The sequence below is a fragment of the Cupressus sempervirens genome, chromosome 2 (assembly GCF_028749045.1).
Source record: "Cupressus sempervirens isolate cs-2001-9-10 chromosome 2, ASM2874904v1, whole genome shotgun sequence".
In the NCBI taxonomy this organism is placed as follows: domain Eukaryota; kingdom Viridiplantae; phylum Streptophyta; class Pinopsida; order Cupressales; family Cupressaceae; genus Cupressus; species Cupressus sempervirens.
This window is the reverse complement of record NC_143119.1, coordinates 773,319,420-773,341,774: the sequence shown is the minus strand read 5'-3', so window position 1 is coordinate 773,341,774 and position 22,355 is coordinate 773,319,420.

Genomic DNA, 22,355 nt, shown 5'->3' with positions numbered 1-22,355 from the left:
GAGGAATGACAATTGACACCATCATAGATCCCCTAATTTCTTTTGCAGTAAGGATTATATCACACAAATTCTTTCAATCAAGTAGGTTGAGTAGTGTACCTTATATTGTTATTGACGTAGGTTATAAGATAGTGAAGAAGGATCATTCTTATGACCTTATAAGCTACAGTTGCAACAATTATCATAAAATTTGGGAGCCATAAGGAAAACCAAGAGTGCACAATGCAAGTTTGGATCAATACTTGTATGTATATTTTTCTATGTGTAGAACACATTTCCTTCCTTTGGTAAAATTGCATGGAAGACAAACAGATCTATTGCAGTGCAAATAGGTGAATTCATTGAGCAAACGGGAGAGAATTTTGAATCTATTATGACTAGTTACTTTGAGGACTTCAAGAGGTCAATGAAACAAAGGCATAGGATTCTAGTGTCACTAGTTGAGAAATTTTTTTATGATGTTTTCTTTCTAGTTGATATTGATTTCACATATGTATAGGTTGTAGTACTAAGGGTAAGATGGTTAAGACCTCTAGGATATGAGATTAATGTGGATGAGACATCTGGAACATTCAAAACCTTGCTTGTAGAAGAGGTAGACATTAAGGCTATTGCCTTTAGCAATTATGATGTTGCAAAATCAAAGATAACTATGGACTTGAAGACAACATTAGTGATAAGAAAGAAGAACAAAATTATTAAGAAGATTAAAGAAAAAATTGGTGAAGGAGTAGAGGAAGACGAAGAAGAGGAAGACAATGAAGATGAAGAAGAAGAAGAAGTTCCTACTCAAGCACTATTAGCCATAACATAAGGGCAATGTGAGGATCAAGGTGAAGCCTAGCTTGAAGAAGGTGCCAAGGAAGCACCTATAGCCATAGAGAAGTAGAAGAGAAAATCTAAAGCTCCAGTAGTTAGCAAACTAAAGAAGGTTGTAAAACCTAAGCCTACAGTTCTAGCTACCAAAACCAGCACAAAATTTATTGCTAAGAAAGCTCAAGAGGTGGAAAAGCTAAAAGAAAAGATGGCCAGGAAATCTATACAAGTTGATGAGTCTAAAAAGAGACAAAGGAGAAAGTAAATTTCTCTAGTCGAATTAGATGAGGAGAGGATAAAGTCTGATGATAATAGCCAATTCAAAGTGGTAAGTCACAGTCCTTTTGATTTGGATAATCTAAGTGAAAATATAAAGAATAATGTAGATTTGAGTGGATTTTCACATTTTGAATTTGATAAGCTTGGAAAGCTAGAAATGGATAAGGTAGAAGAGTTAGTATATGCCATGATGACAAAATTTAAGATGACTCCAATCGAGGTTTCCAACTTTCTACCAAAGAACTTATATGATAGAGTTTAGCAAAGATGAAAATATAGTCTCACAATTGAGAGAAATATATGAGAAACTACACTTGCAAGAGTGATGTTAGATTTAGATAAATCTAAGATGACAAAGGCCATTAAGAATTATGTAGGGAGATTTGCTCCAAAGTACTGAGCATTCCATATTTTGTAGAATAAAATTGAAGTTGTTGTTGAGCAGAGTACCCAAATCTGGAAGGTAATTTATGGGCTGACAACACCTAAGGCAATTGAGCAGACACATATTGAGGTAGGTGATGAAAAAGGTGAACAAGAAGTAACTGAGGTTACTAAAGTTGATATTGGAAAAGATGCACATGTGGATGACACTAAGACAAATGCAGATACATAAGCAATAGCTGAAAATGAGAAGCAAACTAAACAGAGTATACTAGATATACAAATGTCAAGTGCCAGTCCACAAATTGTGACAAAAGAAGACATCGATACTATAAAGATCAAGAATGTTTCTAACAATGTGACTCAAAACATCAATCCCTTGACAAAGGAGGACATGTGGAAGATATTGCTAAACACCACCACCAAGGCATGACTATGTATTCATCCTATATTGGTGAGTGTAGATGAACATAAGAAGGAAGAGAAGACATTTGTAGAGGTGGAAACACAAGACATATCACAAACCCCTCAATTTATTTTTATACAACCTACATTACCCATTGCAGTGTCTCAAAGAAAAGAGACATCCATGAAAGACATCAGCAAATTGGTGCACTCTATATCAGTACCAAAAGTTTCTACAGAAGCACAAGATGGAACACAAGTTCAAGCAGGTTAGGTAGATACTCTTGTACCTACAACACAAGTTCAAGGTGCAACTAAAATCAAAAGGCAAGAAGAGAAGAGGACTGAAGAGTCAGACTTTACTACACAGCCCGAGGAGCAATTAGCAATGCAAATAATGGTTTTTTTGCCAACAACTGCTACTCCTCCAAGTCAAGCACTTCATAGGCCATGTGTAGAAGCTACACCACTATAGTCATCAAGGCCTAGTCCTAGTACATCCAAGGTAGATGAGGCTACATCATTTGGTGATGTAAACTTGGATGAAGTGATTGTTCTACTAGAGTTTGACCTTGCCACAGTAACTATTGAACAAATGGGCATACTAAAGGATGTACTTGCAAGGAAAAAGCATCAAGAACTGCTTAGAAGGGAACTTAGGTGGAAGCAAGCATTGCAAGACATCAAGGATATATTTCTTGATGCATTCAACCTACCAATACCTGAAGAAGACAAGCCAATCATGGAGCAATTGGTAACCATTGTAGAATAGATCAATGATACAGACCTGGATTCAAATGTAAAATTACTTAAATGGTCTTAAAGAAAATCTCAAGGAAAAGTCACTAAAAAGATATCAAGTGCTATTTCACTTAGTCAGGTTGAGTTAACAACCAAGTTTGATAGTGTAAAGAAAGTCTTAGAGAATTTTTTCTTGGTTTACACCAAGTTGTGTGATACAACTCTATTCACACAAGAAGTGCATCAACATATTGAAAATCTAGAGGGAAATATGAAGCTAATAGGTACTACTCTACCACATTCTCTAGCTTAGAGTCAAAAGCACTTCAAGAATTTGATGAATTCCCAAGGTCATTTGGCATCTTTGCATGCTCAAAATGCACATATTTGAGCTACACTAATCAAAATCTAATCCATGTTGACCCCACACATGGAAATACTTCACAAGGAGCTAGCCTTTGCCAATATATTAATGCAGAAGGATCCCATTCTTTCTACACTTAAAGGCTTAGTTTATCTTGTTGCCGAATTAGCCATCCAAATCAAATCATCAGAGGTAGCTTGTGATAACTAGAATACATCTATGAAGTTAATACTTGAGATCCACAAATCTTTCTTGGATAACGCACTATACGTGTATAACCCTTTGTCATTAATGTCAAAAAGGGGGAGAAATAAGTTTTGCGGAGCACTAAGTTTTGAGAGTGTCAATGAATTCAAGGAAATAATAGATATAATTTTGGGGGAGACCAACCCAAGGGGGAGTCAAAGATAGAAACATAGTACAACACAGTTCAACATATGCATATTTACTCAGGAGGAGTATTGGTTTCAAATTCAGAACACTACAATCAACTCAGGGGGAGTTATAAGATTTTGATGTACGACTGTTAAGTCAAGTTTTTGCAAAATTTTGAAAAATTGAAAACTTGTACACATGTTGAGCTGAGATAGTGAGTATCTAAGTTATGCTTATAAGTTAAGATCATTCATGCATGAACAAGTGTTTTTGCCACTCATGTCAAAAGGGGAGATTGTTAATCTTAGATTGCTTTTGACATATGAGTGGCAATACACTTAAGTCATTTACTTAGTTCATGCCAAACATGTAATACATGCCGAGCATAAGTTGTCAAATAATATATGCCAAGTGAGAGATATACAGTATGTGCCAAGTAACTAGTAAGTGCCAAGTCACTCAAGTGTCGAGAAAATAGTAAGTGTCAAGTCATTTAGATGTCGAGTAATCAATGGATACCGAGTCATTCAGAGGCTGAGTTACAACATTGAAGTTACATTTGATGCTGAGCATCAGGGACTTCAAGTACCAAATAATACAGTTTTGACATATTTTTTTGTAATGGCACAAACTACTATGTAAACCATTTTCAAGTTGACTTGAGGGTTGTTTTATGATATTAGATGATATGAACGAATCTTAATTGAGAATCCCTATGCAATACATGCAAACAATCAGTAAAAAGGATGATTGAGTAGCTAGATGGATGAATCACAATCATTGATTCATACCTAACCCTAAGTCACCTAGGTCTTCTTAAGGAGGACAAACCCTAAACTTTTTATGAATGTAGAATGAGAAAAGAGAGAAGTTTTCATGATCAAATAGAGCATTCATGGTGACTAAGAAGTTGTCAATTGAGATACATTGCAGAATTAGTTAGAGTAGAATAGAGGAAAGGAATTAGAGGATAAAAGAGATACATTTGATCAGAAAGATCAAGGATACATGTAAAGAGGTGATCTGTTATCTAGCAGCAGGGTGCTAACCATAGGATCATTGCTAATACATTCTAGCAGGTGAATTAGTTAAATCTCTTAACAGAGTAGTTTTAACAGGATGTTGTAAATCCTTTGATAGGGTGCTTACTTCATTGTAAGTCAAAGTCCTTGTACCAAGCACACTTCTAATAGGGTGTTGAAATCTTTTAATAGGACAAGATATAACAATCTTGTAAACCTTTAACAGGACAGACCTTTCACAAGGTAGATCGTATTTCATGGTTAAATATTGTAACCTTCATTGGATACACTTTATTATTACATTAGTGGAGATTTGTGGGTATCATCCCCACCCTAGTTTTACCTTCTCATTGGAGGGTTTCTGGTTAACCAAATATCTTGTGTCATACATGTGTTGAATGTTTATTTACTTTCAAGTTATAAATGTATATGCTTAATTTGGTATTTTAGTTTACATGCATAGATTGTGAGATGGATGTGTGTGAATGATTTCAAGGTTGAAGTTTTAAGTACTAATTCAACCCCCAACCCCCCAGAGTTTACTTTCCTTATTTGTATTTCCAATAGGCATGATCTTCTAGAAATAGATGTTAATTAGGAAGCTTTTGGAACTAAGGGCAAAGGGTGTATTGTGGATGACCTCAGGAATAAATTAATCCCAATGGTTGAAGAGGTTAACCTAAGAGCTATTGAATCTAAGGAAGCACTTTCAAACTCTAATTTAAATAAAATTTTAAGAAAAAGAGGTATAAGTAAGTACTTGAATAAACTAAGATCCCAAGTTGCAGAAGCTAAGGGGAAAACAAAACTAACTGATTTGTTTGATGTAGGGAAGGGGAAGTTCCTTCCCAAGGTGAAATTAAGATCTTGAATTGGAATTGCAGGGGCCTCAATGTCCCTAACAAGCAACACTTACTTAAGTGGTGTTTAAATGATTAGAACCTAGTATTGTTCTATTAAGGAAACCAAAATGAATTTAGAAGAATTATTAACCTTCAAAAAGAGACTGGGTTTCAAAGATATTATTAGTAGCCCAACCATGGGAGCTTGAGGGGGCTTGGCTATCATCTGGAATCTCCACAATGTTGCTCTTAACCCTTAATACATTGATGGGCATTGGATGAGTGTTCATGTTACATGTTTCAATTCCAAATTAAAATTCTCCTTAATTAATATAAATGATCCTACATCCAATGTTGATAAAAGAATCCTTTGGTTGGAACTAGACTACCATCTCTAATTTATTTTTTCCTTCTACATAATAGGAGGAGACTTTAATGCTATTGCCTCCCCACCTAAGAAGAAAGGTGGATTATCTAAAATATCTCAAGATTAGTTGGATTTCAACAATCAAATTAATCATTCTACTTTGTTAGAAATTGCCTCCAAGGATAACTCATTCACTTGGAATAATAGAAGGCAATGTTTCAATCATATTGCAGAAAGATCTTGATAGGTTCTTCTCCTTGGGTAATATCCCTAACTAGGTTTCCTACCTCGAGTCCGAAACCCTCCCATTTTTTGGGTCTTATCATTACCTGGTCCTATTGGGGATGGAACTAGAGGAAACACCCATCATGAATTCTTTTAAATTTGAGTAGATGTGATTCAAAGATGAGTCTTTAACCCATTTATTAGAGTATTGGTGGATAAATTCATATCAAGTTCAAAGTTGTACAAGGTAGTCCAAAAACTTAAAATCATTAAACGAAATCTCATCCAAGGGAATAAAAATTAATTTGGGAACATTTTCAATCTTAAGACTAAAATAGAGATGGAATAGGTAAAGGTCAATACAAAGGTTATGAAGAAGAGTATGGGTGAAAGGCTCTTATCTTTGAGGAGAAAGCCTAAGGCTTAAACTGGAAGACATTTTGGCAAAAGAGGAAATATTCTAGTAACAGAAGTCAAGAGAAATTTGGTTGAAGGATGGGTATAGGAATAAAAAATTCTTCCATAATAGTACAAAACTAAAGAGATCAATAAACAAATTTTCTAAGATTAAAATCAACGAAGGAACTCTCCATGAATAATTGAACTGAAATAGATTTAGAAGACATCTCTTTCTTTGAAAAAATCTTAAATAATATTGATAGTTCATCACTATAAGATCAAACATCCTCCCTCAAGATCATCCCCAAGATCTTATCCAAAGATCATAACACCATTCTTTTCCAAGGATGAGGTCATTACAACCCTCTTCCGAATGCATCCTGATAAATTCCTTGGTCCCGATGGATTCCCCTCTTCTTTCTTTGAAAAATGTTGGCATTTCCTAGGGGATGAGGTTACTGAAGCTTTGGAAGGTGTCAAGAACTTAGACAACATTCTCAAAGAGGTAAGCCATACTTTTCTAGCTTTGATTCCTAAGGGGGATTTTTTTGAGATCTTTAAAAATTATTGACCAATTTCTTTATGCAACACACTATATAAATTACTATCAAAAACTCTAGCCAAGTGTATGTTGAAACTTCTTTCACTTCTAATCAATGAGGAACAAACTAGCTTTGTACATGGGAGATCTATATATGATGAGATTATTATAGCTTAAGAAGCATTCCATTCTCTTCAAAACAATGGACACTCAGGTACTCTAATCAAATTGGATATTAGTAAGCATTATGACAAGGTGGATTGGAGGTTTTAATACAAATTTTTAGAAGCTTTTGGTTTTGCTAAGACTTGGATTAACTTGATATCTAAATGTATCTCTACTCCCAAGTTTTCAGTCCTAGTTAATGGCTCTCCTAAGGGTTTCTTCTCACCATCTACGGATCTCAGACAAGGGGACCCAATGAATTCCTTTCTCTTCATCTTAATGTCAAAATATTTGGGTAGAGAATTTTGATATTATTGCTCTAATTGGTCACTTAAAGGTATTCAACTTATAAATAATGAAGAACCATTCACTCATCAACAATTTTGAGATGATACAATGTTGTATGGGGAAGTTAGCATACAAGAAGCTAGAGAAATTAAACACATCCTCTCTTTTTATATGTTAGTTTCTAGGGAAGAAATTAATCCATCCAAATCTTCAATGTTTTCTCTTTAACACAAAATCTAGTATTCAAAAACATATTAGCAATACCTTGAACATTAAGACTAGAACCTTTCCTTGTAAATATTTGGGTAATCAACTTGAAGTGGGTAAGAATAACTCATAGAGTTGGGATAGCCTCTTTGGAAAAGTAAAATCCAAGATCTAGTCATGAAAGGGAAAATGACTTTCATTGGCATGTATAATAACTCTTCTAAAGGTAGTTTTAACTAGTATCCATATCTACCAACTTTCGGTTATTAATTTGCCAGTTCAAAAAAGGGACAACTTGAATCAATTCTTAAAAGACTTTTTATAGCAAGGATCTAGAAATCATCATAAAATATCCTTAATATCTTGGGATAAAATTTGTAGACCTAAAGAAGAGGGTGGTTTTGGGATAAGAAATATCAATGATCATGCTTTGTCTCCTAGGGAAAAAATGAATTTGGAGAATGATCAAGAAACCCCATTTAACATGGGCAAGAATCCTTTATAATAGGTATCTTAACTCTAGGGATCCATTAAGCCTTATTAGGACTAAAATTCCCTCAAGGGGATCCAAGTTGTGGAGCTTTATGCTTAGTTGTTGCTTTGTAATTCTAGACAAGATCACATGAAAATTACTAAGGGGAATTAAGTGAATTCTATTCAAACTCTTGGGAAGGCTATCAAATCATTAATAATATAGCCAATCTTTAGTATGCAAAGAAATCTTGGTAAGAATTATAGGTCCTTATTTGCATAATTATGTGGTCTATGATGATAATTGTTTAAAGGGATGGAAATGGAAATCCTTTTCTGACTACAATATCCTCCCAAAGGAAGTTGACATCCTCAATAATATTATGAAGGAGAGTAGGTTTTCCCTTTGTTAGCAAGAAGATGTGCTAGTCTAGGATGGATCTAAAAATGGATAATAGAATACAAAGGATGGTTATAATTACCTTACTAGTTTAAGGAACCACCCCAAGAAGGCTATTCCCCACTCTCTGTGCTGGAACATCCTTTGTATTCCCAATCTCAGAGCATTTTCCTGGTTAGCAATCCAAAATATAATATTAATTGAAGATAAGTTTAGAAGGATGGGAAATGAAGGGCCTACTTGATGTCCCTTGTGTGAAAATGTAGAAGAGGATCCATATCACACCCTCCTTAATTGTTATTATGCTAATACTCTGTAAAACTAATTCTTTCAAAAAATGAACTTTAGACTTTCTCTCCCTAATTCAATCAAGAACCTCCTCCAATCATGGCCAAGGTTGAATATAGATAACATTTAAAAAGGCCTCTAGATTATATCTTCCTCTGTCATATTATGGGAAGTTTGAAAGGAAAGGAATAGAAGAATCTTTAAAAACCTGAGTATGAATCATGATAAACTTATGGGCCTACTCGATGTCCCTTGTGTGAAAATGTAGAAGATTGTTCTTATGCTAATGCTTTTTAGAACTAGTTCTTTCAAAAGATGAACTTTAGACTTTTTCTCCCTGATTTAATTAGGAACCTCCTCCAATCATGGCCAAGGTTGAATATAGATAACATTTAGAAAGGCCTCTAGATTATATCTCCCTCTAATATATTATGGGAAGTTTGGAAGGAAAGGAATAGAAGAATCTTTAAAAACTTGATTATGAATCATGATAAACTTACCCTCAAAATGGAAGCCTTAAATTAGGTTCTCTACTTGCAAAGGTTGTAGAGATATCTAAAATATTTAAGAATGTTGGTGAAAATAAGTATTTACTATTTACACTTTACTTAAGTTTACTTAGGTTAATGCATTTTCATATTAGTTGTCATGTAGACACCTAGGAGTTTTCGTATTCATATGAGTTGTCATGTAGACAACACAGTGGTCTGCACTCCAATCGAGCACATATTGTCTACTACATCTCTTTATGAGATACACCTTTACATTTTTATCCTCTTATTGTTGCACGTACATTCATGCACAATGGAGGATAATCCACTCTTGGTGGACATGTGCTTAGTTGGTATGCTAATCTCTTTGCTAACTCCTAATCATATTAGTTGCCTTTATCTACAAGATACTTCTGTGATGTATTCATCCAATAATCTAATATCCATTCTCATTTGATCATATCTTGTCTCTCTTGTGCTATCTCTTGAGCTTCTAGATCTTTGCATTTCATTCTTGCATCAGACAAATTCTTACATAGTATCAAAGCAATAGGAGTTTCATTGCATAGCCATTAGAGAGATTTTTTTTCGCATGGTCAATATTGGAGCTTATTGGTGCAAATAAAATGTTGGTGTCACATTTAGAAGGTCAAAAAAACCCCTAAATCAGATTTTGTTTCATCAAAATTGGATATCTAAGGTGAAATCTAGAGTCATTTTTTTTGGAGGTGCAATGACAGCGATTCAAGAAAAATAATTATAGAGGTGATTTTCAAACAATGATATCTCCCTCATACCAACTCCTTTTTTCAAGCAATATTTTTTGTTTTGGGGTAGAATTTCGTGATCTACACATTGCTGCAGGTTGTTTGCAATCTTTGTTCTTGATTTTTTTTGAAAATCGCAAATCCTAATTTTTGCAACTTCAAAGGCTTTGTTCGGGCTCATATGGACATATATTCAGGTGCTATTTTTTTGAAAGTGCATTTTTTTGTCTACTTTCTAGATCTGGTATCAGTTTGGAATAATTTTGAGTAGACATAATACTTTCAACATTTGGTCGTTTTTGGCCTATTTTGGCACTTGTAATTAATTAGATCCTTGAGAGGTCTTGTGTCTTATCTTGTTGAGTCAGATATAGCTTCATATTTGTTGTTGTAGTCATCAAAATTAGAAGTTCACTTTGGTTCAGTGGTATTTGTACACACACTAAGTATAAAGTGCCAAAATCATCCATTTTGGGGTTCTTTGATTGAGTGATTTGGGGGGTGTGTCTTGAGTGTTTGCACTTCTCTTTCTTTTGTGTTCTTTTATTTTGCATCTTGGGTTCTCTTGGGCTTCCACTTTTAACTCTACATAATTATGCCACATGGAAAATTAAAGCATAAAGTAAAATGATGGAAAAAGGTTTAATTGATTATGTTGATGGAACCATGGTTGCACCATCTGATCTTGATAAACTAAATGAATAGAATCATAAGAATAAGGTTGCTATTGGTACTTTGAGGAAGTAGGTACATAAAGATCTTATCTTCCATATTGATAATTGTAAAACAATAAAGGAAGCATGGGATAAGTTTGCTAGCTTGTATGCAAAAGTAGACAAAGCTAGGGGTTTCAAAATTGATGAAAATCTCGTATCATTAGATCCAAAGGAGTTTGACACAATTTAAGACTATATCACCAAGGCACATAAGCTAAGGTCAATGGTTAAGGATTGTGGAATTACCATACAGGATGAAAAATTGATCTATAATTTGATGAGAAAACTTCCTCCAGAGTATGCATCATTTGTTTCAAGCTTCAATAGTCATAAGTTGACCTTAGGTTCTTCCTACACCATGCCTTCATTTGATTCCTTCATAGAGATTTTGATAGTAGAATAATCAAAGTTGATGAGCATGGGGATTCTCAAGTCTTCAAAGTCCAAAGCATTGGTGGATAGTAAAGGAAATCAAGGAAAAGGGTCTAAAAAGAAGCATAAATTATGGCAACAAAATTCACAAGAAGAGAAAAAACACTCAACCTCCTCACCATAAGACAACTCCAACAATAAGGAAAAATCATCCAAGAAGGAGTTTCTTACTTGTGCATATTGCAAGAAGAATGGACATGAAGAAAATCATTGCTATAAGAAGGAGATAGATGAACTCAAGAATCTTCTTAAGAAGAATCAAATTGGTCTACCATCAAGAATGACTACTTCACCATCTTCTTCGCATTTAGATTTTGATAAAGGAAAGGATCTCATGGGAAAAGGTCAAGCCCTAGTAGCTACTTCAAATCAAAATTTAGGGAGATGGCTTCTAGATTCAGGGGCTTCTCATCATATGGCATCTTCATAGTCTATGTTTTCATCATTTGATCCTTGTCATACTCCACCTATCTTGATAGGAAATCATACTTACTTGAATGTTGTTGGGAAAGGAAATATTGATAAAGGGGAGGGATACTTCAAAGATGTGTTGTGTGTACCTCACCTAAGTCATAATCTTCTTTCCATCTATCAGCTCACTCATGGAGATAGAAGAAGGACTGTGGAGTTCACACCTAATTCAATTTTTATCAAAGACTTGGAGACTAGAAAGATCATTGCTACAGGGGTAGTTGATCATGCATCTCAGCTATGCTACATTTCAGGCTTTGGTCATGATGATGACAGTGATTATTTAGTAGATTCTTCAACAAATTTTGATCACACTTGTACTGTTGATTCAAACTTTGAGGAGAACTTTGGCTACTTGAACTTAGGTGTTCTTACATATGATCAAGTTCTTGAGCCTTCCATTTCTTCTCCTCCTACTAATATTCCATCTACTATTGTTCTTGATGATATTTGTATTCACATAGCCATGGATTCAAGTGATTCAGTGCAGTAGGATATTCATTGTCTTCTAGACTCAATTCCATGGGATGACTACTTGACAGACATTTCTAGTTTGTTTGTGGAGTCCTACATTGCAGATTTGGGAGACACTATTGATGACATTCATTTTCTCTTTGGTGAAGATGATCCTTATTTAGTTGTTGTGAGGGAGCATGTTGACACATCTTCATTCTCTATTTGATTAGTCTTTTGAGGTTGACATGATGATAGATCCTTTGATACAACAATTGGAGGAGGTCACTTTATTTTCAGAGAAGATATTTGAGTCTTTGATACATGTTCTACATTCATCCTCGGTTGAGCCTGATTTGTCTTTTTCAACAGAGTGGCATAGTACACATGATTTGGAGGAGGCACCTTTTAGTATTGACATGGGGACACTTGAGCATGTTTTAGAGATTTCATACATTTTGAGGTTTCTTCCTACAAATGGGAGAGGCTTCATTGATACACCTTTGGTTCTATTTCTTCCTAAGGGGTGGAATGTTGTTCTACACTCATGGTGCAGTTTCTACATCGAGCTTGGAGCACCTACCATAGGTGTACATTCTAGATTGAGGGGGGGGGTGTTACTTGGTCTATCTTCCTCTTCTTCTCTCTTATGGGGGGTATCTTTTCCTCACATGAGGTTTTCTTCTCTCTCATTTTATTTTATTGTACTTATCTCTCCTTTTGGAGGGGGGTTTCCCATGTGGTTTTCCCTCTTTCTCTACTTTATGAGAGATTGCATTGCATATCTTTTTCACTTGCAATTTTTACATGGGTACCTAACATGGCCTAGTAGCCAAGACACTTCTTACATTATTATCTAGATTTTGTGAGCTTAAGTACATTTCCCTAAGTTTCACTTAAGGGGGGGTGTTGGTATAAATAAGTATTTACTATTTACACTTTACTTAAGTCTACTTAGGTTAATACATTTTCATATTAGTTATCATGTAGACATCTAAGAGTTTTCATATTCATATGAGTTGTCATGTAGACAACATAGTGGTCTACACTCCAATTGAGCACATATTGTCTACTACATCTCTTTATGAGATACACCTTTACATTCTTATCCTCTTATTGTTGCATGTACACTCATGCACAATGGAGGACAATCCACTCTTGGTGGACATATTCTTGGTATGCTTATCTCTTTGTTGACTCCTAGTCATATCAGTTGCCTTTATATACAAGGCACTTCTATGATGTATTCATCCAATCATCTGATATCCATTCTCATTTGATCATATCTTGTCTCTCTTGATCTTCTAGATCTTGGCATTTCATTCTTGCCTTAGGCAAATTCTTACATGGTATCAGAGCTATACCAAATTCTCACAAAGAATTAAATGCTAATCTCGTATCTTTAGGGAAAGCAATAACCTTGCCAATAATTAGATAATGAGGGTACAAATGGTATTAATGAAACTATCTTTTATCCCCACACTTATCCTTCCTAATCTAGCTAGGTAATTAAATCCTTTGTCCTTTACTTTACCTGATAATTAATCCACATATTTATTTATTTTGCACTCTAACCCCATCTTGTGTGTTGTGAAATTTCTTTTTCTAATGATATGTTTATTCCCACAATTGAGATTTTAAAAGATTTTTTGCATCCCTCCCTCAATCAGCTTATGCATTTTTTTTGTAATTATTAGGGTGGTTTCCTTTAGTAGCATCAAGCTCTTATAGAAAGGGAGTTGTTGTTCAGAATTATTATACTGCAATGATGGATACTTCAATTAAGTTTAGATTCCCTAATAGGGTGATGGCCTTCAATACCTCAATAACCATTAATAGGATTAGGCAATTTGTCATAGTTAAAATCAAGGTAACATAGAGGGCAGTGCTCTGATGTGTTGGTATCCAATACATCAATTATCCCAATAGATTTTGGTCCAATGCAAATATTGTAGCAATGTTCATTGTTGTTGATAAACATATCTATGAAGACCAATGCATCATAGCTATCTTATGTAGAGAAATATTCAATGAAGAGCTTCTCAGTGACCTAGATACGGTCATGGTTAACATCAGGGATGACCTAACAATCTCTCTAGCTGCAAATGATTGCATCTTGTATATTAGGGGGGAGTCTGTTCTTACCTACCCAATTATTTTTATGGAGGACCCAACTAGTTTTTGGGAGGACAGAGATATCTATGAAAGGAACCTTTGCTTCCTTATGTTTTTCTTTGCCATTCTTGATGTTATTGAAGAAGATTGGATTGAATCCTACTTTGAGGATGAGGACATTCTACATGAATGGTCATTGCATGTGACCATTGATGATATTAGGGAGGCATTTATGGAATAGGGTGATTTCTTCCTAAATGTTAGTTTTTAAACTTCTATTATCAAAGAACTAGTTTAGAATTTTAATTTGTTGAGAACCTACATTCTATGGTTTTAATTGGATACATAATTTTTACACAAGGAGTTAACAAAGTACAAAAGGGGCTTACTGATATTGATTTATGTTATGTTTTATGGTTATCATCTACTTGAAAATTTTAAATTCTAGAGAACCTATGTACTTTAGTTTTAAATTGTTGCTTAATTTCTGAACTAACAAGGAACTTAGCAAAGATAGTGAATTTTCTAAGAAAGATTTTTTTGTTTTATCATATTATATTTAGTGGCTAATTTGAACTTGGAATGGATATGGTATCTTGAGATTTTATCTTATATCATAAAGTAAAGAATGGGTTATGGTAGCTTGAATGGTGACCAAGGAATTTTAGGGCCCTCTCTATATTTCATAGCTTTGGCTATGGAGAGCTTTGGAGGAAATATCTTATAAGGGCATCTTTTTCCTAACTCTTTTGGTTTTTACAATTAATTTGTTTAATAAGTTTAAGAAGTTGAGTAGTTTTATTTCAAAAAAACATCAAGATTTATAATAATATGACTATGAAGGTTGTATATTGATCTTTAGCCACTTTCTGGATAAGTACAATGGTTATGTTTTGTATTTAAGTCTAGGTTCTTCTAGCCTTGTGCTTCTCAAGCTTTATGATGTGTTGTGTTGTGGAAGATGACCTTATCTATATAGGTTTTAATATCTTCTTATTTGTAGGTTTTCAATGATCGATACATATCCTCTTTTAAAAGAAACACCAAAAATCTTTTTTTATTCATTTAGGAGGATTATAGATTTACCCAAGTAATTTGTAATTTTTTGTAACCATCCTAAAGGCATAATCATGTAAAAGGAGGAATGCCTCCTTTAATCTATATAATAGGAAAACTATGTAATATTGAGTAAAGTTAGGCCTTGTTACTTATAAGCTTTAAGAGTATTTGGTGTAAAGGAAGGCATGCCTTTTCAAAGTTCCTGAATGGGCAATTGTATGTTTGATATTATACTTTGATCTTGAGCTACACCAGGGGTTTTTTCCCCATTCCTTTTCCCCCAGTGCCTCCACTTTAAACGGGGAAAACATGTTAATACATTTGATATTAATAAAAAATGAGCATTTGCCTTTTATTGACCAAAACAAACATATTTTAAGAACTACATTATAAAATTTTAAAATTAATGAAACTTTCGCATGATAAAATTTTAAAAATAAAACAAGATTTATAGGAAAACATTTGATGGATTGAAGACTTCGAAATAATGAGATTGTTATAAATAATTCATTATATTTGATTATTTGAAAATAAAAATTGTTTTACAATTTATGTTTCAATTCATTATGTACTTGTTTCTAATGATATACGAGTTTAAAATTTTATGTGGTGTTGCAGGCCTCTATTGTAGAATGAGCAGATGAATGTCACGATACTAATTTTCCAAAGTTTCTCATGATTAAAAAAAAAATCAATCCTTTAATGGGAGATTTTGTTAGTAATGCTTACAAAAAATAAAATCTACAGTTATTTATGGGTAGCACACGAATGGAAGATTATAACCCAAGAAGTTTATTTTCCACATGTAAGCCACTTTATTTATAGCTAGAGTAACATATTATTGTTGTGGTTTCTCCAAAATAAAAGAATAAATGTTATGCTTTATTGTTTAAGTAAATCTTTTTAGTCATCATTCTTTCAGCTATGCTTGGAATGAATATTCTTTTGGTAGCTTGAAAAAAATCTAATCAAATCGATAGGAAAATTATATTTTTTGAACCTCCTCTACTTATAATTACAATTGGAAAGTTTCTAATTCTCTAACCAGTCTCTAATTTTCCTCAAGGATTTATCTATAAAATAAAATATCTTATGAAATAACTGAGTGGAAGTGTTTTCTTTGTAAGAACAACTTCACCCATGCGAATGTCTACCTTTGCACCTTATCCTTGAAATATATTTGTTGAGATAATGAACCTTGCTTTTTGTTTTTGATTTTTTCTTCCAGCCATTTGTATTTGTTCTTAGGCTCTATGACAAGGGTTTGATCTTTGTAAAATGTCTCAATACTTTGTCACATGATTTTTGTTTTTATTTATAGTGCCACTAATGGAGGATTTTATGGATTTCTATGCAACAACATATAAGAAAGAGACGAGTCTACAATGGAATATAGGAAAATATATTAGCTTTTAGAAACATATTGGTTTTCCAAGTTATTAAAAATACAAATGATGATTGCAAGTACCATTTATAAAATATAAATATTATTATAATGTGTTTAAAATAAATAAATTAGTAAATACATTAAAAGTAGAATTATAAAATTTTCTCTATAATCTATCATGTACTTATTGGTATAAACTTAGTTTAAATTATATATAATATATGTTTGTTGGGAGCGTTATTAGATTCCTTAATTCAAAAAACAATTTCTATGACTTTAAAGTCTTCTCTATAGTTTATAACATAATTATTTCGTATAAATTAATTGGTTGGCCGAGTCATTTAAAAAAAAAAAGGTTTATGCTTGCCCATAGTTTTGGATATGGCTTTGAGAGTTGTCAAAGATCTAGATGTTACATTAGGTGGTTTAGGAAGTTAGGTTTTAAAGGCTCCTTAGTTTGTTAGTTGGCATTCTTTCTTTGGTAAAATCTTCATCTTCACAGTGAAAACATTCCTATTGTCCCATCTTTGTGCATTACAAAAACACACAGCTACTAGTATAAGGTTTTATAACCTTATGTTAGAGTGATATATTTAAGAGTTTACCTAAGACAGAGAATAAAAATGACAAGATTTAGAATCTCAATAGATAACACAATAAGAGAGACAAAATGATATGATCCTCAAATGACCAAATTCAATGATGATTAATAGTTAAGCAATAATAGGGATAATGGATCAAGATACCCAATACTCATATTGAGTATAATGTAGATGTGCCCCAATATATAGGCAATACACAACAACTAGGAGTGATGCAAGTGATAACCTATCAACTAGACAAGGTGTAATCACATGTCCACTAAAAGCGAATCATCCTCTATTATGCAAAAAAGTATGTGCAACAACAAGAGGATGATAATGTGACAAGAACATAAAGGCGGAGCTCACAAACAATGAAGTGTGAACAAAAACTATGCACAAGTGGAACTATGTTAGAATAAATTGCAAATTCCTAGTTGTCTCAATGATAAGTAATATGTAAATGCATTATCCTAAGTAAACTTAAGTATAATGCAATTAGTAATGTTTAACTATGCCAACAATACAAAATGTTATAAGGACATTACACCTAATAAAATTGGGTAAAAGCACAGATTTGTGTCACCGCTTAGGATACCAAAACTTGTTTTGGTCAAATCTCATTTCTCTATCAAAACTCAATTTTTTTCAAAAACTATAAATACACTTTTATATATCTCAGATTCAATATCATCATTATATAATTTTTTGAGTGTTTTGATTAGTTATAATATGTTATAATCTCAAAATATTATAAGTCGATATTTCAATATTTCAAAAGATGCTCCCTCAAAAAAGGAAAAAAAATAGTAAATCATATCAAAAAATTTAAAAAATCATATTTATCTCTAGAGGAGAGAATCCCTTTCACGAATATGTGATTTTTTTTCAAGAAGGTATAGATTTGATAGGGAAGTTTTGACGGGGGAAAAAACTATTGGATTTTGATAAGATCAAAATTGAGTACTTATAAAAAAGAAAATATACATTATATATATATATATATATATATTCCCTAGCTATACATGTCATCTATCAGATATTTTCAAAAAGATGATTTGCATATACTTGTTTGACGGGAACTACACCCTATATTTTTTACAGTTCAAAAAAGGCACTTCAAAATAAAATAAAATAAATAAAGTCTTACTCTAAAAAATTATAAAAATTATAGGCATAAAATTTGTCTAATTCTACACATTTCATCAGTTTACATCATCTTCATAATCTAAACACAAATACCATTTTTTTTGTCATTAATGTTAAACTGTCGCATTTTGATATCTTGTTTCTTTATAAAAGGTGACACGGGTTTGTGCTTTTACCCAATTACATTCCAATAGACACGAATACACAAGAACTAGGTTAAATGATGTTGAATTGACAAGACTTAGCATAAACAAACAAAACCATAAAGCTAAATCTAGAATGAGATTCAGAAAGGAACTTGATATTGAAATTTGGAGCTAAAAATAATGGTCAAGTGTATCAATGAACCTAGACCAAAAGGTATATTTCAACTATAACTTTAGATCCTAGGTCAACAAAATTTAACAAAAAAATATCAATTAAGGTTAAATTTTATCATATACCAAGGGTTTTGGCATGTTTAAATACTATAAGTGTACATACTTCAACTCACTTTATAGAATTTCCCTAGCTTTCGACAATCAAATTCGTGACTTGCATAGAAAGTGAGGGAGAAATATTATTCTATAGAGCGGCTTGTTTAATTCACAACCCAAGTAAGTGTTCCAACCCCACAATTACAATGTTGGTTAAAAGAGATCTTTCCCATACTAGGAAAGAGGCTAAAAAACTTAAAGGAAATTCTTAAATTAACAAATTATACATTTGATATTAGATCCCTTGCCTTGAAGCCTCACACAAAGCTTAATGTTGCTTGATAATAGTTAATGCATAACTTTGTCATGGACCACATACAACCTGATCGTAATTGTTCAACTTGAGCACTTGACTTTGGATCTCCTCTTAATTGACTTGAAAATCCCTCATCTAAAATTTTAATTGTGTTGGAGTAAATAAGTATTTACTTATTACACTTACTTAAGTTTACTTAGGTTAATGCATTATGTAATTATTTTGCATTATTTTATTATTTATTTAGGTGAGACACTTAGGAGTTTGTGTACTCTCATGAGTTACGCAACTCTAATTATGCACATGGTGTCTACAACACAAGAGTTTGCATCATTCATTGAGTTGTCACGTTGACAACACAGTTATTCGCACTCCTAATTTAGCACATGTTGTCTACACCACTGATTTGCATGCTACACCATTTTAGGCTTATCCTCACATCATTGCACTTAATTCCATGCTTAATGGAGGATAACCCATATCTAGTCGACATGTGCTTGGTTGTATGACTTATCATGATGTTGACTTTTATGCATTCTAGAAGCTCTCTCGAGGCCTTTATATACAGGCACTCCTAGTGTACTCTCAAGTTGACATATTGAATGAATATCGTCATTCTGATCATACTCTCTCTATTTTGGTCTAATATTGTGCTTTTGTTGAGTTCTTTGTTCTTGGGTGAATTCTGGCCTAATCCAAATTCTTACATGGTATCAGAGCTGAGGGAGATTCTCTACACATAGCCATTCGAGACCATTCATGCTTCAGCACCTCGACTTGAATCTAGAAGATCTATAGAAATTGGGAGCATCTAGAGTCAGATCTGACCTCACCATTGTGTCTGAAGCGTCGATTTGGTGAAGATCGACTATAAATTTGCCTATGCTGGGTGAAAGTTGATCATGAGGCAAAAAAAATTTGCAAATCAGATCTCGGAGGCCCCAATTTGCAGTTCGGGTATGATCTAATTCGATCTGATTATTTGCATTTTTGGATCTATTAATTCTATGTAATTTTTTGATTTTATTTTTGAAATAATTGTATGCCCGATCGGGTAGGCAAAGAATTTTTTTTGCCAACCAGGCAGTGACACCCCAGCTCGGCTCTGTATTTTCGATGGAATTTTTTATTTATTCCTAGGGTATTGGTATTTTAATTGGTGGAAAAAATCTACATTATTTTGAGATTCATTATACCTATGGCCAAGCACATAATTCAGTGAGCATAGAGAACCTCTGAACGAATCTGACAGATATCAGTGAATCGACATCTACTCCAAGCCAGCGGCTACCCACAACCCATGACCTTTTTTTGTTTGGTAAGCGTGAAAGGTTTAATTTAAAAAGTGCATAAGCCTCCCACCCCACGCATGTGGGATTTACCACATACATTTGATGACGATTATTTAAATTTTGATAGCATCTTTTGCATATTCTAAGTGCAGTTCAAAATCTGGACCCATGAGTAAGAACCTGGCAGCTTTTTCAGTGCCAACAACATATTTTTTTTTAGAGTATATTGTAGCAAGAACAAGGTTCTGGTGCCATTTATTTTTCTAGCGATGTCGAATGAAAACCAGCACGCAAGAACAATCTACAGCCTCTGCTACCCCTTGACATGTGGACTTTCTCCGATGTTGCCATGTGACAACTCTTCATCAGCCTCAGCAGCCACATCCATTGGATCACTGAAACCCAGTCAACGGTGAATCATTCACCACACGAATGATGTGTGAGGCCCAGATTAGAACAGTGCAACACATAGTCAACACTTATTTGGTTGCCAAGTAAGCAGTCCAATTGGCAATTGTACAATCCAAGTAAGCTGCATAGTCACTTGCTTTGTCAGCATTTCGTATAGTAGTTGTTGACACGTCAACATCCGACCAGGATCTATGTCATTTTTTGCTTCAACTATTTGTACATTATGGTCATTTGGAATCGTACAACTGACATCATCATCCATATAGCTGACGTCATCATAGCGGCTAGGTGTGCTGATGTCATCCTTTCACTAGCTTAAAATTGATGGTTGTCTGACTGTCATAACAACATAAATTAAAACTACTGCAACGACCATATGACCGTCAAATTTAACCCCGTCATTCGCTGATGCAACCCCTCTCCAGATTGATTTTTAATTTTGCAATCCAACTTCAAGAGGCCATAACTCAAACATCTAGACTCCAAATTAGGTGCATTTTTTTTTGAAATTGGGTAGAATTTTCTAAATTTTTTAATGGTGTGGATATTTTCTAGTTTTGGTGCAAGGATTTGTTAGAATTTGCATTTTTTTGGCAATTGTACCTACATAATCTTGCATTTTACAACTTCAAATGCTCCATACGGGCACATTTGGAGTCAAAAATAGGTTTCATTTTTTTTGAAAGTATGTTATTTTTTGTCTTCTTTCCAGATCTACTATCAGATTGTAGGGTTGTGTGGACAAAAGTGTCACTTTCAGCAATAGGGTCTTTCTTTGCTTTGTAAAGCTTCAGAATTGTAGCACATTGTAAAGTTCTAAATTTGTAATCAATCAAGAGGTTGTAACAAGCAAAATCAAAAGTCCATGAAGGTCAAAATTGGCAAGTGGCCCTTTGTAATCGCACTACTGATAAAGTGCCCAAAGCATCTATTTTGGGGGGGTTTCTTGATTTAGTGAAAAGGAAAGGGGAGGTGTTCTTGGTGTTGTGTTCTCTCTTTTCTGCACTTTTCTTTCATTTTCTGCATTATGAGAAATTTTAAGTTTCCTAAATTAACTCCTCATAACTATGCTACGTGGTCAATCAAAATGTGGTATCACTTAATGCATAATGGAGTTTCACAATATGTAGATGGTACTCTTCCTAAACCAACAGGTGATAAAGTTTCAGATAGTGATATTTCAACTTGGGTAGCAATGGATAGGAAAGCCCTAGGTGATATATGTTTGGGGGTAGATGATAAAATCATGTATCAAATCAAGAAGTGTTCTACATCCAAGGAAGCTTGGGATACCCTCGAAAACCTTTATGGTAAAGTGTTTGAAGAGGATGTTTTCAAAATCAAAGATGAGCTTGTATCCTTAGATCCTAAGTCATATGACTTCATGCAGGATTTCATCATCAAGGTGAATGAACTAAGGACTAAGCTTACCGATTGTGGGAGTTCTATCAAAGATGACAGATTGATTTATCTTATACATAACAAGCTACCATCGGAGAATTCCACATTTGTATCTTCTTTTAACACCTCAAAGACTACCTTAGGGTCTACCTATAAGAAAGTCACTTTTGATGAATATGCTAAACAATTGGATGATGAAGAAAAGAAATTGAAATCAATGGGGATTCTCAAATCACCTCAGTCCAAAGCATTGGTGGCCAATGAGGGTTCTCAAAATTCAGCTAGACAGTCTTCAAATAAAGGAAAGGGTAAGAAGCAA